This window comes from Gigantopelta aegis, chromosome 12 (assembly GCF_016097555.1).
Source record: "Gigantopelta aegis isolate Gae_Host chromosome 12, Gae_host_genome, whole genome shotgun sequence".
Lineage (NCBI taxonomy): Eukaryota > Metazoa > Mollusca > Gastropoda > Neomphalida > Peltospiridae > Gigantopelta > Gigantopelta aegis.
In genome coordinates, this window is record NC_054710.1 from 26,649,073 (window position 1) to 26,657,670 (window position 8,598).

Here is an 8,598-nt window from a genome sequence, read left to right on the forward strand (position 1 = left end):
GCGCTGTACGAAGAACGTTCGTACGGTACTAGAGTCTTTCGTTAAAACCGGTTTGGTCTTGACAACGTATTATCGACAATCGTACCTTCCTATTTCAGAATTAATATTTTATAAAGTGTTAGTAGAACTTTCAAAGTTTAGTTTATATACTAGTAACACATTGATCATGTTTATATTTTAAAAATAAAATATACTAACGTAGACAATGAACGTTTTCATTTCTTAATTTTATGTGTGTTAAAATCGACAAATTCAAATATATATTCTTTCGTTTGAAAAGGGTAAAGTAAAACGATATCAATGTTAAAGCATATTGATTTAAAAGGAAACGGGTGCATGTGCAGGGGGCGGGTATTGGGCGTTGAAACCCTTACCTGCCCAAGCTAAAAATTAAATAAAATTGAAATATATTTTTGTGGGGAGCATCGCCCCATATATAAACTTTGCTCAACACAGTCTATAACCCCAACCCCGCTGAAATCCCTGCACATGCGCCTTTTGATTATTTTTCATTTTTTAGCAAGGGATCGTTTATATGTACCATCCCACAGACAGGATATCACATACCACGGGCTTTTATATACCAGTCATGGCGCACTGGCTGGAACGAGCCCGCCGGTTGGGATTTATTCTAGACCGACCGCGCATTTGCAAAAAAAACCTTTTTAGGTTTAAGTAATGAATAGAAATAGCATATAGTCTTGATAAACGTAGATCGAACACAACACCCTCTTCCTCTACCCCTAGAGCGTTACGCAATTATTAACATCCCCTTACATGTAACGCATATGCCAACCGCTTGCCACTGTCAAAAGTTCAAGGCAAATCCCCCACCGACCCCTGCAAAGGTGTTGTACCATACTTCTATGGATATAAATATGTTTTGGAGATATGAGATGACCCCTTAATCAAGACAGTTAAATTTGTTCAAAACCACGTGAGAAGCTCAGCGCCTGCGCAAATCAACTAAAGTCCCAGTTCTACTGGAGTCCCGCTAAATGAAGAAAATCAAAGTTGGCCATTGAGTTTGTAGTTAACCTAGATAATGTAGATAGCGAGCATTGCGAAACTATAGCGATGTGGTGGACCTTTCATGTACCAAACAGAACTGGATTATCTATTCTAAATGCTTAAAGGGACATTCCTGAGTTTGCTGCAGTTTTTAAGATGTTATCGACTAACAGAGACTTTTTATCGATTGTAATTACATATCAAATATATTTTTTCTGCATAAAATATTAGTGGCTGTATATTAAACGTATTTTTGATCGTTCCAATATTTGTACTAGGTTAAATTTCGTATTATTTCCTAAAATATGTTTTTTTCGTATGTACGAAACTATTTGAAGACAAAATCCAGTTTGGGCTTCTTACAAATATTAAGACGACCAGAAACACATTGAATATACAGACACTGCTATTCTAAACAAGAAAATATATTTATCATGTAACTTTAATCGTAAAAATATTTTATTAGTCGGAAACATCTTACAATGCAGCAAACTCAGGAATGTCCCTTTAAATAATAAAAATATTCTAGGGAATATAGTGTTAAATTGACTGGAGTAAAAACAGCTGTGGGTGTTATTGGCAGTAACATGTGGCATTGATTATTTGTGCAAATACTATTATCCATTGACAATAAATAAATGCACTTTTATTTGTTATACAGTTGTTATGCAGTATATACCAGAGGTTGAAACTAATGCGGGGTACCCCCAAAAATGGAACTGCAATTTTCAGCAAAAAATACGGTTGCTAATAAAAACATTAATTAAATCTCTTAAATGGTATGTGACACCCGCATCCCGCCCCCTCCCATTGTCTTGCAGGTGGATTAGATGTGAGGTGCCACACTCATTGCTGTACTTCCTGGCATAGGTACTTGATGACAGGATAATAAACCATTTCCAAATGACACTATTGTCCGAACCAAATTGTTAACAACTAAGAAAAATTACTCTCCTACCTTTAATTGCCGTTAGATTTCCTCCAAAGTTTGTCCAGACACAAATCTTGAAGAAACCATTACAATGACACAGATTCCACATACCAGATGCTAACCATGTCATTTATATCGACTTCGCTAAGAGCGCATAGGGACAAAAGCATGTAATTTTGTATCCGCTGCCATTTTGACTTTTTATGGAATATTCCTCAAGAGGGGTGAAAGGATAGGACTTAATCTAACAACGTCATAACATGTTATGATATAAAAGCAAACGTGATGACGTCATATTATTATTTATTTTTATTATTATTATTTTAATGATACCACTAGAGATCATCGATTTCATATTAATTGTGTCACATACTTTGAAGGCTTTCACCCCTCTTGAAGAGTATTCCATAAACAAGCAACATGGCAGACGGTAGAAAACTGCATGTATTTTTCCCTATGCAATCTCAGCAAAGACAATATCGGCGACATCATTGCAGTCTCGTGTGTGGAATCTGTATATTTGTAGTGGATTTTTTGCGATTTGTGTCTGGACAAACTTTGGAGAAAATCTAACGGCAATTAAAGGTAGGAGAGTAATTTTTTGTAGTTGTTAACAATTTGGTTCGGACAATAGTACATGATACGGTGGTTGCTGCATGGAGTTAGTCACTGTGATTAAAAGCCCAATGTCCGATAAACATTCAGTACTTTTCTCTTCTTTTTTTTCTTTTTTTAACAGCACCCTATCCTAAGCATTTTGATTCGCGTTTTATTCCCGGCCATGACGAAATGAGGATTTTACCCCGCCCATAATGCAAATTTTAAAACACGAAATCGATTCACTGGTGTATACAATTGTTGTACTCACGAAAAAGGAAATCATGCGTCTGTTTTGCTCTAGCTACATCTGACGCAGGCGCGTGTACACAGGTTGTCGGGGTCGAACCTTCCCTCGAGCATTTTCTTTTTGTAGGCGAGCATGACCCCACCCCCTATAAAGTTTTATTTATGTGTAGGGTGAATAATACATTTCTAACAACACCACTAGAGCACATTGATTTGTTAATCATCGGTTGTTGGATGTCAAAATTTTAATTTTGACAGTCAGAGTCTTAGAGAGGAAACCAAGTACATTTATCCATTAGTAGCATGGGATCTTTTATTTCCACCACCAGATAAGATATATACCACGGCCTTTTATATACCAGTCATGGTGCACTGGCTGGAACGAGAAAAAGAGTAATGGGTGCTGACCAGTTGTCTTGATGCTCCCAAACATTTCTTCAAACCCAAGGCCGAAATCACTTTGCCCTAAAAAATGTTTTATTATTTCAACCACTGTTTATCAGTTTAGGGTTGCAAAACAAAAATTCATCGTGTTTATAACTGCAAATATGAACACACCGTCCCAAATTTCAACCATGGCTACGCCAGTGACGGTGTCACAAGCAATGGAATTGAGGTTTCTAACTTATTGCGTTCCAGTTAAACATAAGCTTGTGAGACGGGGACAGGAGCGGAAGGTGCAACTACCTCAAAAATGCTGGAACAGAAACTCAAAATCGGACTAAAAGTGATCGAGATATTCGGCCAAAATGTGCTAATATGAGAAACTTTTTACATGTATTTCCATCATTCTACCCTCAAAATTAGCTGTGCTCCGTGTAAAAATGCTCAATGGATCGTTTGTAACCCTATATGTATGCCTAAGTGTTTGGTAATATTACTAATAGGAATAAATGTCGTTATTCAGAATTGGACAAATTTTAAATCATCTTTTATAATTGTTAAACATAAGAAATTATCACACAAGGAGTTCCAAACAGAACAGTAGCAAAGTAACACTATATTGCCTCGAAAAGGCGTCTCTAGGCATATATATTTGAAACATTTCCTGATAGGCTATGAGCCAGACCCCCCCCCCCCCCCCCCCCCCCCCCCCCAAATTGACCGGTCGGTACCATACAGATGGAGTAAGGCTCATTGTGATTTTTAGCAAGATATATGAAAAAAAAATGATAGCAGTGTATAACTCTCGGCCATCTCTGTGTTATCACCCGAAATATTATTATACGCCCGCTTCGCTTCGCCAAAAAATGTGATATTTGCTGAAATTGGAATAAATATGTTTTTAAGGACCACAGAGTGCCAATAATTTGCATACTGGATGCCAACTAATATAGTAATAGAAATATAGAACATTTGTGGGGGTTATTTATCAAAATTTTGATATAATGACATAAAATATGTTAAATTTAGTGAAAAAGTGGTCGAAATCGCTTGGAGTTCAGAATTCACATTATACGTTTTTGTAAATATTTCAAAAATGAAAACTCCCAGAGTAACATTTGATCCCCCAAAATCTTCGCAAGGAACCACTGCATTGGAATATATCAATACTTTGTAATATGGTGGTTGTTTGGGGCACATATTTTGGCAAAGTTCAACCATACCCTCTAATTTTGATATTTTGGAACAAAACATAGCTTTTGAACATTTTAGGTTTATTCGTCTACTTTTGGTATCTCAGTGTAATTTTGGTTTAACTATTCAATGTTACAAAAAACTAGATAAGTATGTAACATCCCAGATGCAATATTTCAAAAATTGAAACATCTACATATATTAAAAATGCACTACAGTTAGGGGAGATTGTCGTAGTGTTGAACCAGGCCTTGTACGCTAAGGCAGCCGAAATCACCTGGAAACACCATGACAAGTGTTCACGAATCATTCTCCGTCTGGGCACTTTCCATACAGTCGGCAATATACTCGCAATTCTAGGAGCTCGTTTTCAAGATGCTGGTCTCCGGGACCTGTGCATAGAAACAAACCTCACAGCGGAAGGCTCACTTGCCAGTGTATTTTCTGGGAAGATGTACAACCGCGCAGTGTATGTGCACAAGTCTGTGTATGAAGCATTCATGAGACTAGCATGGGAGGCATTCATTCCATGGGTTGAGAGAAACAAACCAGAAGAAAAGCACAACATAGCGTCTGTGTCAGAAGAAGTGAGAGAAATTTGACAGTCTTCTGGCAAACCCCAAATACACGGAGTTAGTCACCATCTGGAACGAATTCTTAGACCATCTTCGCAATGAATATGGAGAACTCTCAGCCTTTTGGATGTCTTATGTGGACATTGTTGAAAACGTCTTGATTGCCCTGCTGCGTGCTGCTCGAGAAGGAAATTGGCTCTTGCATCTCTCTGCTATCCACAACATGATCCCCTGGTGTTTTGCCTACGACAGATTTAACTATGCACGATACCTACCAGCGTATTATGCTGAGATGACCAATCTGGCAGCCAATCATCCAGCTGTGTACCAGGCCTTCTTGGGTGGTTCGTTCTCTGTTCAACTATCCAGTCACAATACATTTGGACGCATTCCCGTTGACCAAACGACTGAAGTCACTGTGAACAAGGATACACAGACCCCAGGAGGCACAACAAGGTTTAGTCTGAAATCAGGAGCAGTCAAGCGCTATTACATTACTGCAGAACACAGGAGTGCTTTTCTTGGTCAGATGAGGGAAATGGTACAAGAACACGGATCAAATGTTCCACATGCTGACCTGCACAAAACGCGTGTGAGGAAAGTTGAGGATCCTGTTTCGACAATCGTACATCTGGTGAAGAGCTGGGTAAATCCATTTGAAGAAGCCCGCGAACTCGACAGCAAAAAAAAGCCCCAGAAGATATCTGCTCGGATTTGAAGAATGCCAGAGACATTGGAGTTGAATGCTACACAAACTTCAAAGCTGAGAGACTCGAGACGGACCCACCAATCGAACGCTTTCATGATCCAATGAAAATGAACAAACTGAAAACCTTCAGTAATTTATGCAAGAAGAAACAAGTCAAAATGAGTGGCCGATCCGTGATTCTTAAAGCTGACAGAGCATTTTTTGGTCGCATCAGTGTGATGGCACATGGACGAAATCTGCAGATGGCTGATGTACTATCCCATCCTCTTGGTCCATTACCATGGGCACTGGCAACCCCAGAAGATCTCCACCGTAAAACCAACAAGGCTGCTCTTGCTAGTTATCTACAAAAGACTGTAGCCCCTGCTGACCAACTTCCTGATCATTCTGCAACCATAATAGATGGAATGAGCATAATCCAGAAGGTGAAAGGGGATGAAGTCAACTTTGGGGAAATTGCCCAGTTTGTTTTGTCGATGGCACTGAAAGATGGCAGCACTAGTGACAGGATCGACATCGTCTTCGACACCTACCAAGATACATCCATCAAGAACTGTGAAAGGCTCAGGACATCACGGCATCGCAAATTGTAAGGCAATGGAGAAGCTTCTTGGCCCATGTTGGGAATAAGTCTAGCCTCATTTCATTTCTGGTGAGCGAATGGAGGAAACCAGATTACACCAAGCATCTGAATGGCAAGGTCTTATTTGTAACAACTGAAGACAAGTGTTACAAAATCACCACGGAAGGACACCAGGAGGTGCTTGAGCTGCAAATTACACACGAGGAAGCAGATGGTCGACTCTTCCTTCACGCTGCTCAGGCTGCACAGACTGGATATCCAGCAGTTGTAATCAGCTCCAAGGACACTGACGTATTCATCATGGCGTTGGCGTTTCATACTCAAATTGCATCACAATTGTTCCAGAAATGTGGCACCAAAGAACGGAAACGAATCATTGACATTACCAAAATTGCAGCTTCAGTGGGCGCACATGTTTGTCGTGGACTTATAGGGATGCATGCTTACACAGGTTGCGACACTGTCAGCACATTTGCCGGCAAAGGCAAACTCGGAGCGATTAAACTGCTTAGGTCTAGCAAAGAGGTCCAAGAAACGTTCGCCGAGTTGGGACAAGAATGGAATGTGGCCAAGGAGCTTATGGATAAGCTGGAGAATTTCACATGCCTCCTATATGCATCCAAGTCTGGTACAAAGGAACTTAATAGCCTTCGATACCATCTATTATGTGCAAAGAAGGGCGGGATTGTGAGCCACCAATTGCCTCCATGCAATGACTGCTACCGAAAACACGTACAGCGGGCCAATTACCAGGCAGCAATTTGGAAACGAAGCCTTCAGAGGCACCCAATGACCCCCAGTCCAGTTGGAAAAGGATGGAAATGGGATGATCAGGATGTAACAACTCTGGCTGGACTGGATGAGTGCACAGCCAGCACCTCAGGCTCTTCTGGATTTGTTGGCCTGTAATTGTTCCAGGAGCTGCAAGCTACCAAGTTGTGTCTGCATTGCCAATGGACTGAAATGTACAGACATGTGTAAACTTGCCGCCTGCGACAATCAGCCATTGTCTGTCGAGCCAGACGACGACAGCCTCGACGAGGATGACCCATCTGACGAGGAGCAAGAATACGGATTCTGAGCCAAATATGCTGCGCATCTAAATGGAGGGACACTTTCGTGATGTCATTTCAGACATTTATTTTCTGTTATAAGTGATTTAAGTATAATATGTATGACGTTCATTGTAATTTAGAGTAGCCCGATGCATAAAAGGATAGGTTCAATTTATAAGCATTATTTAGTATGTGTTTTAAATGCCTGTAATCTGTGTCAATTGTGTTAAAAATTGATTGGTAATAATACTGTATAATAACAAGGGGTATTTGTTCGAGAGATCATGATAAACCTAGAGTGTGGAGCAATTTTGCATGCATTGTGAAATATAATGTACCTGATGTTACATACCTACTTTAGGATACTACCTAATAAAAAAAATTACACTGAGATACCAAAAGTAGACGAATAAACCTAAAATGTTCAAAAGCTATGTTTTGTTCCAAAATATCAAAATTAGGGGGTATGGTTGAACTTTGCCAAATATGTGCCCCAAACAACCACCATATTACAAAGTAATGATATATGCGAAGATTTTGAGGGGTCAAATGTTACTCTGGGAGTTTTCATTTTTGAAATATTTACAAAAACGTACAATGTGAATTCTGAACTCCAAGCAATTTCGACCACTTTTTCACTAAATTTAACATATTTTTTGTCATTATATCAAAATTTTGATAAATAACCCCCACAAATGTTCTATATTTCTATTACTATATTAGTTGGCATTCAGTATGCAAATTATTGGCACTCTGTGGTCCTTAAAAACATATTTATTCCAATTTTAACAAATATCACATTTTTTGGCGAAGCGAAGCGGGCGTATAATAACATTTCGGGTGATAACACAGAGATGGCCGAGAGTTATACACTGCTATCACTTTTTTTTCATATCTAGGGACATATATCTTGCTAAAAATCACAATGAGCCTTACTCCATCTGTATGGTACTGACCAACCCCCATGGCTCATAGCCTATGAAGAGGCATGGCCCCAGCCCCCCCCCCCCCCCCCAAGACATGTCGCTCCCTTCAGTTGCCCTTTTCATAATTATGGAACCCAACCCTGTTAAAAATCCTTAATCAGCCCTTGTAATATATATATATATTCTTATTCATACAATAATGTATTCACACTACACAAGGTAAAAATAATACCATAAAAACAAATGTGTTTCGGTATCTTGCTTGACTTTAGGCATAACTTCCAGTGAATTCGATGTGCGATAATGATATTAATGATGAACTATATATAAATAAATTATTTCAATACAGAAATAAACAAACAAAAATTGAATTAAAACAAATAC